The sequence below is a fragment of the Oryctolagus cuniculus genome, chromosome 19 (genome assembly GCF_051225735.1).
Source record: "Oryctolagus cuniculus isolate XC-2025 breed Fujian yellow rabbit chromosome 19, ASM5122573v1, whole genome shotgun sequence".
In the NCBI taxonomy this organism is placed as follows: Eukaryota; Metazoa; Chordata; class Mammalia; order Lagomorpha; family Leporidae; genus Oryctolagus; species Oryctolagus cuniculus.
Window position 1 is genome coordinate 43,065,907 of NC_142885.1, and position 16,490 is coordinate 43,082,396.

Genomic DNA, 16,490 nt, shown 5'->3' on the forward strand with positions numbered 1-16,490 from the left:
GCCACTTTCCCCACTTCCGCGGGGGAGCGGCACACCGCTGGCCAGCTCGGGGGCTGCTCAGATGTTCCTCAGGTGTTCCTGGTGCATGTTGGCTCTCTCCTCCTTTATAGTCCTCTTCCACCAATCCCAACTCTGCTACCCACAAGCCGAGTACGCTGCTCTCCTCCAATCAGGAGCAGGATCAGCTCCTGCAGGTTATTGGTCGAACTGGAGGCAGCTGTGTAAAAGTTGTTTACTCCTCTCCCAGCGCCATATTGTGGGAGAGCAGATGCATAGAATAAGTCTTAATTCCAGTAACTTAGTCTAGTCCGAGTTGCTCCCCACAATTTATAACTGAAGTTTAGCATCATTTCACATCTTGGCACCACTTTTAATCTAAACAGCCTGATTGGTTATTATCTCTGCAAGATGAGAGATCTATCTTTTGACATCTCTAGGAGCCCTCTGGAGATACCACAAGTCCAGAGAATTTAGAACTTTGATTTTCAGAAAGTCTGTTAAAGGTGCCAAGAGAACTTAGAGTATCTGGTCAAAACAGAATTCCTTAACATCCTGAAATGACAGCCATTCATTAGTCAGGGTGATTTTAACACTTTTAGACCAGACCTGATCATAATGATATGTAACAATGCTTTTCATCAATCTGAACTTAACAGAGACGGTAGAGTACACAATAGATTACTTTGGCAGAACATGAATTCTAGGTCTCTTGTTGTCGAATAAACCAGAAATAAAAAAAAAAAAAACCTTGAACATAAGAGTTAGCACACAAAGTCATCACATAACTCAGAATTATTTAACAGAGTCAAAAAGAGCTTACACGACCTAACTTTAGAAATGGCAGAGCAACCGATTAAGCAGACATTGTTAAAAAGAGATGTTACAGTTTTTCAAAAACAGATTTAAGATTTACGATTGAGACCATTTCCAGATATTTACCAACATTAGTGCACATTTTTTAAAAACCCCATTGTTATAACAGAAGATCAGACTTCAACTTTAGGTCAGTGTAATTTTGGCATTAGCACTCAACTTGAAGAAAACTCGTAAACAATATTTTAAAATCGTAAACACTTGAAAACTTTTCATGACTTGCTCACTCACACCTTCTGAAACTTTACACCGGTAGTTACTTTTACATAGTCTTGAATTGTCATGTATGGACAACCTTTGAGAATACATGCTAACAAACTCAGTCTCTCTTATCGAATTGGAGATGCTAAAAGTACACGTAATACATTTTCCCAAGTTTTACTTAGCACCGATGCCTAGATGACTTAAAACACTGAGTTATTAATGACTACCACACCATTATCTGAATTAAAGTCAAAACTCCATTCCCCATGCCTTTAAGTAACATGAGGGTAACACCTGAGCAGCAACAGGGACACTAGTGCATGTTTACAACTTTGAAAAGAAACAAGTTTAAAGCATATCAAGGACATGTACAACTGAGCAAGGGAGCCACCGGGCAAACCCAAGGGCTTGTGCATTAACTCAATTCTCTGAACCAAACTGTACTGGCTTACTTTAGTTAACAACATAAAGGCCTGTATACACAGAATTTACTCTCATTTTCATAAGACCACTCTAGCTGGAAAGCAAAAACATGAATACAGCATAGGTCTGACACCGTTTACAACATTTTAATACATTTCACATAACCTGAATTGACTCAAGCAGCTGTTACTTTAACAAATTTTAGAGTCTCATCCTTTGAGAGTTCCAGGGATCCGACTGGAAGCCCAAAGTTGGAAGACTCGGTTTAGATTTTTTTTTTTTTTTTGACAGGCAGAGTGGACAGTGAGAGAGAGAGACAGAGAGAAAGGTCTTCCTTTTGCCGTTGGTTCACCCTCCAATGGCCGCCGCGGCCGGCACACTGCGCTGATCCGATGGCAGGAGCCAGGTGCTTCTCCTGGTCTCCCATGGGGTGCAGGGCCCAAGCACTTGGGCCATCCTCCACTGCACTCCCGGGCCACAGCAGAGAGCTGGCCTGGAAGAGGGGCAACCGGGACACCCGGTGTGCCGGCGCCACAAGGCGCAAGGCGGAGGATTAGCCTAGTGAGCCAGGGCGTCAGCCTTCGGTTTAGAATTTAAGCTGTCAGAGTCAAACGGTTTAACGTAAACAACTTCCCGTTGCAGTTTTCCCAATCAAGACTCATAATGGCAATAAAACGCGAAAACTTCAAGACGGGTGAACGCTCTCAGATAAGTCAGGGACAGCAGCACAGAAAAGAACTCGTCATCAGCGTATGAGCCCATTGCTTAGGCGTCCATAACTGCAAAGAGAAAAACCCATCAGGTTGGAAAGGTTGATGGATTAAGGGTCTTGCTCCCTTAGGTAAGGCCAGCAGTGGTACTGAGTTGGAAATTCCTCCCGGGGAGGAAAAAAGCTGCCCTGGGGGCGCGCTCCCTAGAGATATCTGGCTATGCCTGCCTGGGTGCGGCAGGCCACGAGGACTGGAATAAAGTGCAGAGAAAGGCTGTGGTCCCCCATTTACAGGGAAGACTGCGCACACCGGGGCCTGGCAGGACTAGCCGTGGGGTTGGGTAGGTGCGCCATTTTACCAAGAGTGCTGGGAACCTCCTATAATTCAACCAAAGCCAGATCAATTAGGACTACTGCAGACACTCAGTCAATTACAACAGATAGTAAACTTTAGCTCTTTTCCAGATTTAGTCCTCAGGCAATCAAAGCTTAGCAACAGGAATAGTTCACAAAAACTTTAAGACGCACCAGAGCTACCATAAGCTGCAAAGATGGAAAACTTTCTACCAGGTTGGGAAGGGTTAACAGGTAACAGGTAACAGCTTTTCCCTTAGGTGGAGAGACCAGTGGAATTTCCCTCTCCCTTTCTCCTGGCCAGTGGTATAGGAATGGAGATGAGGAGAGCAAAAGAGTGGGGGAGGGAGCCCCCGGGAGGAGGAGGAAGGCAGAAAGCAATGGAGGACTAGACGTGCCCTCACCTTCCGCTATGAATCTCAGCTGGAGGAGAGCATAGGGAAAGGCCCTCCTGTCTGGGGGCTGAGTGGGGTTTGAAATCTCCTATCGCTCAAGGTTACCCACTACCTAGTTGTCTGAGTTTACCTGGAGGGCCAATATTAGCCTCGACCGAAGCTAAGCCCTGCTCGCGTAGCAGTAGGCAGCGTGACCAGGCATCCCTCCGAGAGAGAGACCTGGTCCTCGGGTCACAGTCCGGCTGCCGGGAAGCTGAAGAGAGCTCAGGGGGTCTCCAGGCTCTCAGCCAACTGCCCTTCCTAATTTCCCTCCTGTTCCTTACAATCCCTCTGGAGTTTCGGCCGTAGCTAAGCCGTGGCCGGGGGGACTCCGCGTTCTCGGAGAGCTGTGGGGTGCCGGACACTCAATGGTCACTTCCACAGATCCGTTCCCGCTTGAGGGAAGGAATACTGACCTCCGATGTCCTCAAAATCCCTTCGTGGTTGCCAAAAATGTTACCGGAGAAATTGCAGGGTTCTTGTCTTCGCGCAAGAAAGAATTCAGGCGTGAGACAGAGAGTAGTGGGAGGTAAAAGTAGCAAAGTTTATTAGGGAAGGGACATCCGTAAGAACGGATGGGCACCTCTCCAGACAGGACCTGAGAGAGAGTGCCCAGTCGCTCGGACTCGGGGGGGGGGGGCGAGGTTACATAGTTGAGTGCAGAGATTACGCCTGGCCAGACCAGGCAGGCGACTCAGCAGAGAGGCAGAGGGCTGAGCACGCAGTCCGGTTGAGGCCAGGGGTTTTTAAGGAGATGGGTCTTGCTTCCCCACCTCTGTTCCCCTTGGAACAAAGGGATTTTTGGATGTAAATAGAAAAACTTCTATCTGAGTTTTCTCTTGAAGGTCTGAAACAAAGGACTTCATGGAAGCAAATGTTATCAGCCAGGAGGAAGGGTGGGCAGGACCCCCTAGAGGATTGGGATCTGGAGCAGGGTGTTTGAAATGCAGATACTGGGCTGCACCTGAGAGATATCAGGTGGAAGGGGTCAGGCAGGGCAGGATGTGAATACCGGGCTGCCCCTGAAACACCATCAGGATGACTTTGAGATGCAGCATATGCTGGTCATAGAGGTCTTCTCTTTAGGCCTTTATGTCGCACACACATAAGCTCATAACTGACTTCCTACCTAACAGCCACATTGCCACCATTCCAGAAGGATCTGTTGTACAACACTTCCGGTCCAAGGGTCACCCCATTGGTGTCTCCTGGAAGCACACTGCAGTGCAGTCGCAGGCTCCCCAAGACTGCAGAGTTGGAACGTTTAGCTCATCAGGCAACTCAGCTGAAATGCAGGACACTGGCCCCCTGTTCTCAGCATCGGGAGCCCCCCGGGAGCTTTTAGGAGTGCCAGATGGCTTGGCTGAGCCGCCATCTGTGGGACCATGGCCAAACGTCTGTAAGTCAGAGTACCCCCGGTTGGAAGGGCATGGCAACACAGGGAGGTTTGCTCAGCCTTGACCGGCACCATCCTGGAGGGCAGAGCATGGCACATGGTGTGTCCTGCAGTGTACCAGGGCCCGGTCAGGTGCCAAGACAGGGGACAGGGCTGCAGGGTTGGGGAGGGGAGAGCTGCCCCTCATCCTTCATGCAATACGCATTGATGGGCAACCTTGTGCTAAACTATTCTTTAAAAAACAAAGATTTATTTTGTTTGTTTGAAGGAGTCACAGAGAGAGGTAGACAGAGAGATCTTCCATTCGCTGGTTCACTCCTCAGATGGCAGCTTTCCCCACCATGTCATGGTGTCAGCCCCCAAAACCCAACTTTCCAGACTTAACTTTATTACATGTGCCCTAATCTCACAATGAGACAAAGCCATAGCTCCCTGACTGACCTATGTATGTACTTATTTATCCATTCATCTGACCATCCACCCATCCATCCATCTGTCCATTGGTCCATCCGTCTGTCTGTCCTGGGCCACCTGTCTGTGCGTCCATCTGTCTGTCCAGAGTCCTGTGACTACATCCCTGTGTTAGCTGCAGCGTCATTCACAATAACCAAGCTTTTAAATCAACCTGAACGCCCATCGGCAGATGAACGGAGAGAGAAAAACATGGTGTTTCTACACAGTGAGATCCCGTTCACCCACGAAAAGAAGGAAGTCCTGGCCCTCGAGACATCCAGGACGAACAAACCTGGAGGACAGTGTGGCCAGACACAGAAGCACAAACACTCAGGGCCTCACTCAGATGGGGGAATCTCAAAAATGCTGACATCATAGTGGTCAGTTGTAGAACAGTGGTTGGGAGAGATGGGGGAGGGGTGGAAGAGGGAGGTGAGGGGGAGGATGCCAGCAGCTACAAAGGGACACTAAGAGAAGAGGGGTGTGGCCTGGTAGGGTGACCTGGTTAACAAGAAGGTGTTGGATATTACAGCTAGAAGAAGGTTTGAGTGCTTCCACCAGGGAGTGATAATAAATCTATGAGGTGATACGCTAACCACTCTCATTCGATCCACATACGGTGCATACATATATTGAAACACCAAAAAGTGCCCCATAAATATGTACTCAAAGAGAGTCTGTTTATTACTTTCTTGCAAGATGTGTTGATTTAAAAGGCAGAGTGGCCAGAGGGAGGAAGAGAGAGAGAGTGATCATCCATCCTCTGGTTCATCCCCCTACATGGCCGCAACAGCTGGGCCTGGGGCCAGGCTGAAGCCAGGAGCCAGGAATTCCATCTGGGGCTCCCATGTGGGCCACAGGGGCCCGAGCACTTGGGCCATCCTCTGCTGCCTTCCTGGGTGCATTAGCAGGGGGCTGGATTGGAAGCAGAACAGCTGGGAGAGTCCATGTTGTGAATCCAGTGCTTTGGCTCTCTACCAGGTGCTGGGATCCACAGCCTTGGCCCTTGACGTTGGAACACCTTCTGTCTGGTTCACTCTGACTATTCCAACAGGGCTCAGCTGAAGCATCATCCCCGTGGAAACCTGGGATCTCTGCAGACGGACAGATGGAACTGTTTCAGGAGGGGGGGTACAGAAGGCACACCTCCCAGGGGGGAGCCATGCTGTCTCTTCACCCAGTGTTCACCCAGCGATTCCCAAAGAATGACTTCACTTCTGGGCTGGGTTTCAAGGACAATGATCAGGCAATACCCAGGATGGGTTGGCCTAGATTTCTGGACGCGACAGCCAAGCCAAGCTCACCGGCAGATTCAGCGTGCTCAAGGCGAGCTGAAATTCTCAGGAAGAGAAGCCAGTGGGGGTCAGAGTGTGGAAGTGTGTGTTCCCACATCTGTGTGTGCTGGCCCCAGCAGATGATGATTTAAAGTCCTCGAGCCCCTGCCCCCCATGGGGGGAGACCCAGATTGAATTCCTAGTGTTACAGTCGAATTAGAGTTGAATTGCTCTTGCCACCCCAAAAACGCTCCAAGAGACCTTCTCTCATGTAATTAACAAAGGGTAAAGTTTATTGATGTTCCGACATGTCGGGGGCCCCCGTCCCAGTACAGGCGAGCGGCCTCGAATAGTCTTGGGTTGGGGTTTTTATACACGTTTAAACAAAGAAAATCAATCATTGCGTAGAGCAGACAGTGGTATAGAGTAAACAATTGATACAAGTTAAGTGATTTTACAATCAGTTGATTTATGAACACAGGGAGTATCAAAAAGCCTCCTATTGCCAAAAGGGAGGGCCACACAAGATTGCAGGAACTGCCTTGGTGATACCTAGGAATGCAGCCGAATGGCGATAAGGGACACCTGGTGGAGTCAGGGGTCCAGGAGGCAGAGATATATGGTGACTTCTTCTATCTCACTTAGGTGAAACTGAGGTTACGCTCACATTGGGGTAATTTACTGACTAATGGCTATGCAGAGCAAGTGTAACAAGTCAGGAAAGTTCACCAGAGGAGGTTGGGGGGGGAGCAGCTTTTAACTTTTTAACCCTTCATTCCCCACTCCTCTTAGGCCAGGGTCTCTAATCTTAGAGACCATCTGTTTCCCCTTTCCCATGTGTTACATATTGTTGACGAATTACCATGAGTTTAACATTTTTAGCTAGGGAGACTTAGTGAACCACGACTCAAACCATCCCTGTTGCTGAAGTCTGTCCCACTGTCTTTCCTCTAAGCGTTTACGTAGTTGAGCCATGTTGTCCCTCGCCACCCCTGTCTTGTCTACATAGAAGCAGCATTCCTCCTTAAGGGCTGCGCATAACCCCCCCCTCCTCTATGAAAATGAGATTCAACCCCCGCCTGTTCTGCAATACTGAAATGCAGATACTGGGCTGTATCTGGGAGGTTGTGGAAGATTTGTCAGGCAGAAGGGGTGGGGATCTCCACCTGGCAGGTTATCAGGTAGAAGGGGGCAGGGCAGGATGCAAAGGCCGGGCTTCCAGTGAAACATTGTCAGGATGACTGAGGTGCAGATGCATATGCTGGACACATTAGGCCTTTATGTCACACACACATAAGCTCATAACTGACCTTCTGTCTAATATTTTCCCCTCAAGAGGTAATACCCAAAATTCTTCTTTGGGATTATGGATGGAGTTCCGTTTTCTGTAACTTCTTCGAAGCTGGCATGTGGGCGTCGAGGGGGGGTTTGGGTATTTCCTCTTGCTACCTGTCTTATGGTGTGCAACAGTGGCCTTGGAAAGACGGTGCCGCTCGGTCCAGAGGGCTGTTCAGGTAGTCCAGTGGAATGGGCTGGAAGCCTTGCCTGATGACCATTTGGAGTTTAACAGCTTTTAGTCTGTTAGAGACAAAACGAACAAGGGCATTAAAAACACACAGTGCAAAGAGAAGCATCAAGATTGCAGAAGTTATTGGGCCAATGAGAGGAAACAGCCAGGATTTCCGTGACCAGATATCAGGCCAGAAATCCCAGCCCTGCTTTGCCTGGTCCTGGAGCTGTTTGGCTTTTTCCAGGAAAATTTGGATTTGTACCTGTCTAGTCTGATTGACCCAGAGACAACATTTTTCCTAGAACATGGCACAGACACCCCCCAGAACAGCACTTAGCATGTCTAATTTTTTTTATAACCTTTTGTGACTTCACACACCCTCTTTAACTTACTTGTGTGGGGAGCAGCTCGGACTGGACTGAGTTACTGGAATTAAGACTTATTCTATGCATCTGCTCTCCCACAATATGGCGCTGGGAGAGAAGTAAACAGCTTCTGCACAGCTGCCTCCAGTTCAACCAATAAACTGTAGGACCTGCTACTGATTGGAGAGCAGCGTACTCGGCGTGTGGGCAGCCGAGTTGGGACTGGCAGAGGAGGACTATAAAGGAGGAGAGAGACGGCATGCACCAGGAACATCTAAGGGGAACATCTAGCTGAAGGAACACCTGTGCAGCCCCCGAGAAGAGCCGGCCGGCGGTGTGCCGCTCCCCTGAGGAAGTGGGGAATGTGGCCAGGGGGAACTGCCCTTCCACGGAGGTGGAAGGGACAGTAGCCAACCCGGGAAGAACCAGCAGCAAACCCGGGGAGGGCCGAGCAGACGAAAGAGCAGCACAGGGTCTTGTGTCGTTCCCCCACGAAGACGGGGAGCGACATAATGGTGCCGTGACTCGGATAGGAAACCTAGGACGGATATGAAACTTAGGAGGGAAGAAACGGGAAGAACTGGGAAAATACCGGAGAGAGAGACTAGCAAATAGCCTAGGGAAAAGCCGGACGAAAAGGGTGCCGGAAGAAGCTATTGAAAGCCTAGGCATAGACTCGGATACGGACTACGGGGGGAAGCTGGGAGAAATCTCTAAGGTCGAAAGCAAAAGTGAAAGCTAGAACAAACAGACTCGGACGCGGACTGTGGGGAGAGGCCAGGAGAAATGAGGGAGGAATATTGTTGGAAGAAAACTTAGGGAAACATACCGGGTAGAGAAAAGTGTTAGGGAAATTGAAGCCGTGGGGGGCAGGCCGAGGCGGATACGAAAGCCACTTTGGGATTCTCAAGTTAGCCCGGGAATAGGGGGCGAAAAGTTAAAACCAGAAGCTGAAACGTAAGCCTCGTTGGGATCCGTCTGATTAGCCCGGGGAGCAAAGGATGGGAAGCCAAACCGTGGGGCGGAGACGTATGCTGGGTTGAATTCGCCAGGCTAGCCCGGGGAACTTAGATTGAATGCTAGTGGCGGACACGTAAGCTACGCTGTGTGACTCGCGGAGGCTGCCGCGCGCAGACAGAGCGTGCGGGGCTCAAGTACATAGGGAACGCTGGGCTAAGTGTGAGACCGCGGAGTGTGCGCGCAAAGCCGAGCCGCGCGGATGAGAGAGGCTGAAGCGGCTCAGAGCCGGTGAGGTGCCGAGAAGCAGCCTCGGGGCGGAGCCCGCTGGCGGGGCGAGGCGCCGGGAAGCTGCGCGGAGCCGTGAAGCTGCCGGCAGGGCGAGGCGCCGGGAAGCCGTGGGGATAAGAGAAACAGAAGTTTAGAAGTAAAAGAGAAATAGGAATGTTGGCAGACAGAAGTAAAATGGGAGAGATAGGAATGCCCGGAGATAGAGAAATAGAGAAAGAGAAAGGCTTCCCCACAACACAGCAATGTGAGAGCTTGGATTCAGTCTGCCTGATTAAGGCGGTAAGCACCAGCAAGCAGCTCGACCAGAGTATGAGCTGCAGGTCACCGAAGATAGGCACGAATCAACACTAATAAGTCTCCCCCACAATACGGCAATGAGAAAGCTTGGATTCGGTCTGCCTGATTAAGGCGGTAAGCGCCAGCAGGCGGCTCGACCAAAGTATGAGCCGCAGGTCACCGAACACAGGCACGCATCAGCGCCTAAAAACCTCCTCACAACATGGCGAAGAGAGGACCCGGATTCGGTTTGCCTGATTGATAGGACTTGTAAGAACCTGTGGCAACTCTAGCAAGTAGAGCAGAGTGTGTGCCGCGGGACACCGAAGACAGGCGCGTATCAACGCCAAAAATAAAAAGAAAGGGGGATCTGTGGGGAGCAGCTCGGACTGGACTGAGTTACTGGAATTAAGACTTATTCTATGCATCTGCTCTCCCACAATATGGCGCTGGGAGAGAAGTAAACAGCTTCCGCACAGCTGCCTCCAGTTCAACCAATAAACTGTAGGACCTGCTACTGATTGGAGAGCAGCGTACTCGGCGTGTGGGCAGCCGAGTTGGGACTGGCAGAGGAGGACTATAAAGGAGGAGAGAGACGGCATGCACCGGGGAACATCTAAGGGGAACATCTAGCTGAAGGAACACCTGTGCAGCCCCCGAGAAGAGCCGGCCGGCGGTGTGCCGCTCCCCTGCGGAAGTGGGGAATGTGGCCAGGGGGAACTGCCCTTCCACGGAGGTGGAAGGGACAGTAGCCAACCCGGGAAGAACCAGCAGCAAACCCGGGGAGGGCCGAGCAGACGAAAGAGCAGCGCAGGGTCTTGTGTCGTTCCCCCACGAAGACGGGGAGCGACAACTTGAAACATTTTATCATTTTTATTTTAGTTTAGAGTAAACTAGCCACCAGGATTCTTACAAACCATGTCCTTTTCTTATTTAAAAAGCTCTTTTCTTTTTAACCCTTTTTACCAAGAACACTCTTTCCTTCTAAACCTTACTTACCAAGTACTTATTTTTATCCTTGTGATAGAGCCTGGTTGGCTCTTTCTGCCTTACCGGAAGACTGAGGTCTCCATGCAGAGTGAAGGTGCCTTACAAATCCCTTGTGTGATCTAGAGCTCTGGTTAAGGCAATCAGTTCTGCTAAATGAACAAAAGTTCCTGGGGGCAGAGCATGCTGTAACTGTTGCATACCCTGAGAAGCAGGTCCCGTCTGACAAAGCTGCTTCCATGTATGAACCAAACTTTATCTGTGTTAGTCAGGGGGCTATCTTTTAGGTCCCTTCTGCTGGTATAGATCAAGTCTATAGTCTCAGTACAGGAGTGGAGGGGACCACTTTCCCCTGGAACTGGCAGGGAGGGCTTTTTAAGTTTATTTTTAAGGCCTGGCTGGGTGTGTGAGGCCCAGACCTATCCATGGGGTGCTATTAAGAGAATTGTAAGAGATGCAAATCTCCCTTAAGGGAGGCACCCTGTTGACTTGCATTACGTGGCTGGACTAGGAGGAGAGCTGAATAGGAGGCTGATAGAAATAGGCAACTTGCATTTTACTGACCCTAGGCCATCCCCAATAGCAGTGGCTGGAGCTGGAAGCTGGGCAGAGCCAAAGGCTTTTTAGCTCAGGGCCACAGGGTCTGCGGTTCTGAACCAGGAGTCCTTCGACACCCAGGGCAGTTCCATGTCCAGTAGCCTTGCTCTTGGCAGAGTTGACAGAAGGCAGTCGCTGTTACAACAGCTGCTTGCCCAATGCCCTGGCTCCTTATGTCAGCAACAGGTGCCATTTGGGGTACATTGGCTTTGCTGGGTTTCCTTGACAGTGGATCACCGTGTAAAGCAGCCACTGATTGGCCTGTTGCCCATCCTTATATCGCTCCTGCTGCTAGCTTGCTCCTCATTTTCCTGGTCTCTAATAAAGTGGACCAAGGAGGCAGCCTCTATGATGTCAGTCAAGGGGGTGCTCAACCCCGTCCCTGATTTTTGGAGGTTTTTTTTTTTTTTTTAACATTTTAAAACTTTTTATGACTTGTTTATACCTTTGGAAACTTTACATCCGTAGTTACTTTTATATAGCCTTGAATTGTCATGTGTGGACGACCTATGAGAATACATGCTAACAGACTCAAACAGTCTCTCTTATCGAATTTGAGATGTTAAAAGTACACATAATACACTTTTCCAAGTTTTACTTAGTACTGATGCCTAGATGACTTAAGACACAGAGTTATTAATGAATACCATACCAGTATCTGAAGTAAAAGTCAAAATTACATTTCCATGCTTTTAAGTAATATAAGGACAACACCTCCTGAGCAGTAAACACGGTCACTAGTGCATGGTTACAACTTTGAAAAGATCTTTATCATTAAAAGAAACAAGTTTAAAGCACATCAAAGACATGTAAAACTGAGCAAGCAAGCCACTGAGCAAACTGAAGGGCATTTGCATTACCTCAATTTTCTGAACCAATCTGCATTGGCTTACTTTAGTTAACAACATAAAGGCTTGTATACACAGAATTTACTCTTATTTTTATAAGACCATTTTAGCTGGAAAGTAAAAACATGAATACAGCATAGGTCTGACACCATTTATAACATTTTAATACATTTTACATAGTCTGAATTGACTCAAGCAGCTGTTACTTTAACAAATTCAGAGTCTCATCCTTTGAGAGTTCCAGGGATCCAACTGGAAGCCCAAAGTTGGAAGACTCGATTTAGAATTTAAGCTGTCAGAGTCAAACCATTTAGCCAAAATTAGTACATTTTTGATCAGTTGGGTAATTACTCAAACATTAAAAACAGATAAACAACGTAGTCTCAGTACTACAAATAATAAAACATGAAACCTTCAAGACAGGTGAACACTCTCATCAGATAAGTCAGGGACAGCAGCACAGAAAAGAGCTGATAAAAACCCATTTACATTTTGGAATAACCTGTTAAGAATTTTTAAATTAAGACAACATTTTTAAAGTTTTTATTATAGAGTTTAGAACAGTTGGTTCTGAATGGAATTTTCCCATAATGTGTCCCCCTTGGTTGTACAAAACAAGAGATAAAGACCTCCGGAACAGGCACTGATCCGGAGTGAGATTGCTTCGCCCGCCTGGTGAACACGGAGCTGCAGGTTATGGCCCATTTAGACTCTGTAGCTGCAGGGCCGTGGAGCCACAAACACATTTACACCACACACACGCTCCTTTCCATTGCAGACACCAGGCAGGTCCCTGGTAGAGGGGCAACAGAAGCCCCCCCTTCCGCACAAAGGCGGGCCTGAGTACTGAGTGCCCCAGGGTGACTTACCGGGTCCTGAAGTCCAGGAGATCCATCCATTTGCCCCATTTGGTCGGCCATGGGGAGTCAGTCTGGGGGGACGGGTATGGCTTGGGGAGTTAGGGTCCTGAGGAATAAGTCAGGAGGCGCGCCTTCCCATCCTCCGCCTGCCATTCCTGGGCCCCAGCTGAGTCCTGCAGGTTGAGGCTCACAGGGCCAGCTTTGTTTGAACACACAGGGGGTTCCAGCACTTGCTAATGGCACAGCAGGGGTTTCCCTGCTGCCTGTGAAGGGGGAGTGGAGGGATCTGCTGGCCCCTGGGGAGCTGCTTCTGGTACCCTCTCCTGTGGCCCCCTCTGCCGGCCCCACAGCCAGGGCCGGGCGGCTGGTAGGGAGGAGGGAAAATCAAATCTTCAGAGTCGCCCTGTAAAACAGAATAGAGCGGCGCCGAGGCTGAAGTCTTAGTTTGTTTTATCTGCTTTGCTGGGACGGTCCTGGACGACTAAAATCTTTTTTTGAAGGTTGTTTCTGAGGGAGTAAAAGAGGCTTTAACCAGGAAAGGGAGTTTTTACCAGATCTTGCCAGACCAGGATGTCAAGGGTGCCCTCAGGCGCCCACCCTACTTCAAAGGTAGGCCAATCTGCAGAACAAAGGGTGGTTAGTCTCCCTTTCTAAGAGTTGTCTAAATCCGTCCCATTGTCTGAATTTCAGAAAGGCAAATACAAATAGCCAAAAACAAACACCAAAGAGACTCACAAAAAGGCACTGAACAAAACAAAAAAGACAAAAAATGGAACATCGGCCTCACGCCTGCGGAGCGACCCACTTCGTTCCTACAGAGGTGGGGAGCCTGGCCCCCTACAGAGTCCCAGATGGGGTCCGAGAACCACACTGACACACAGACACAGATACGAATGCAAGTTCCGGAACCACTTCAGAACCTACAAATGCAGACTCTGGGACCACTTCAGAGTCTCGCAACAATGCAACACACAAAGACCTACAAACACAGACTCTGGAACCGCATCAGAGCCCTGTGACAATGCCGGCAATACAAAATGTGAGTCTGAAAACAGTTTATGCAATAGAAGTAAAACCTGAAAGAAAAGGATGAATACTGATGCTGGCACCAAATTCCCGACCGCGGGAATTCCAGATGGGAGTTTTGCTGAGCGTCCTCAGTCACCCGGTCCTCCCCAGGCGTCCCTCGAGGCTGTAGCGTTGTGGCTTCTGGGCACGTCTGCCAGCCCAACGTCTACCGTGCCAGCCCGAAACCGCTTCAGGCCTGAACCAGATACAGAAACAGAAATGCACGTGCACAGAGTCCCTATCCTTTAGGCGCCTTTACTTACCCCGAGAGATGTCCGTTGGAGACGTCCGTGGGCAGCAGAGCCATCTCGGTGGAACCTCCATATGTTACAGTCGAATTAGAGTTGAATTGCTCTTGCCACCCCAAAAACGCTCCAAGAGACCTTCTCTCATGTAATTAACAAAGGGTCAAGTTTATTGATGTTCCGACATGTCGGGGCCCCGTCCCAGTACAGGCGAGCGGCCTCGAATAGTCTTGGGTTGGGGTTTTTATACACGTTTAAACAAAGAAAATCAATCATTGCGTAGAGCAGACAGTGGTATAGAGTAAACAATTGACACAAGTTAAGTGATTTTACAATCAGTTGATTTATGAACACAGGGAGTATCAAAAAGCCTCCTATTGCCAAAAGGGAGGGCCACACAAGATTGCAGGAACTGCCTTGATGATACCTAGGAATGCAGCCGAATGGCGATAAGGGACACCTGGTAGAGTCAGGGGTCCAGGAGGCAGAGATATATGGTGACTTCTTCTATCTCACTTAGGTGAAACTGAGGTTACACTCACATTGGGGTAATTTACTGATTAATGGCTATGCAGAACAAGTCTAACAAGGTCAGGAAAGTTCACCAGAGGAGGTTGGGGGGGAGCAGCTTTTAACTTTTTAACCCTTCACTAGCTTCCAGGGCCGGCACTGTGGCCTACTAGTGCAGCGATATTAGGCGCACGAGGCAATCCAAAGATGGCGCCCAAAGGAAGTAAGGTGGGTGGAACCCGAGGTTGTTTACCACCAAAGCTCATTGGCCGTGCAGCATCAGGAGAGATGACGACGACTGATGACAAGTCTACAGACATATGGCTGGTTCCGTAAAAATCGCCCCATAAAATGACCTTTTAAGCAATTGGTTGGTCCTTATGCTCTGACCCAATAATCGTGCAGTTTTGTGCTTTAAAAGGTTTTACTACGCGTGCAATAAACGAGTTCCTGCTTGACTCGACTTCCCGCTGCGTCTGATTGTCTCCGGGATCGGGAGGCTGGGGAACGGGTGAGTGGCGCACTTGCCTTTCCTGGGACCCAGTCCATCCGCGTTTGGGTGGACTCAGACCCTGCACACTAGGTTAAGCCTCTGCCTGCAGTGCTGACATGCCATATAGGTACCAGTTCAAGTCCCGTCTGCTCCCCTTCCAATCCAGCTCCCTGCTAATGGCCTGGGAAAGCAGTGGAAGATGGCCCAAGTGTCTGGGCACCCGCACCCATGTGGGAGACCCAGAAGAAGCTCCTGGCTCCTGGCTTCAGCTCAGCCCAGCTTCAGCCATTCTGGTTACTTGGGGAGGGAACTATTGGATGGAAGAACTTTCTCTCTTCCTGGCTCCCAGCTTCAGCCTGGTCCAGCCCAGCTGTTGCAAGAAGGTGTCAGAGTCGACCACCCGAAAAACGTCACCAAGAGACACGTCTCTTATGCAAACAGCACGGGGAAGTTTTATTGATTATCCAGCATGCTGGGGCTGTCTGATCATCATGAACAAAGCAGCCCCGAATAACCAAAGGTTAGGGTTTATAAAGGCAAAAACCGCAAAACCGGGAGAGGGGGGGAGAATACACAGTTGCTAAGCGGTTGCTAATATCTTACAATCAGCAATTATGATCTTAAGACATAGACAAATCACATCTTCATTATTAGCCCAGGTAACCCAGGTGCAACCTTTCTACTTTTAAGCTTGAGCAATCATGCTAGGGGGTTTTTGTGCGTTGCCAAGGGTGATGTAGTGCACTGCTATTGTCCGACTATTTGAGATCATAGTTTCAGACCAGAGTCTCACGGTGGGGGGGGGGGATTGCTTTCCCAGAATGCAGTCTCAAGGGCTCCAAAATGGAGTCCCTACTGTCAGGGTGCTACTTTACTCTGTCTTATTTTCACAGTTGCACCAGGAAGGTTTAAACCTGTAAGCTTAAGCTTAACTTTTTACATCCGCACATATACAATTTTAACTCTTCAAAGGTAGGGAGTAAACCAGCAGATTGGAGCTCTCACTCCCTTTCTTTCTGCCTCTCAAATAAAGAACACATTAAAAATTAAAAAAAAAAAAAAGGCAAGACAAACATACATTGTCCGCGCTAAAGTGAATTTAGGACATTTTGGCTACCAATGAAACTATAACTCCAAGCCACATTTACTGAGTATCTGTACGCCAGGACTCGACCGGCAGTCTTCATGGGGCCTGCTCTTAGGAAGTTAACTTAAGGAGGACGGACAAGCAAACAAGCCTCACAGACCAGCAATGAGAGCCGGGCAGCCCGCGCAGCCCAAGCCCCTGCTGTTCTCAGCGTGTGTTCTCTGTGTGTGGAATTCTTGGGGAGGCTTCCAGAATAAGTCTCCCTGATGGGTGTGG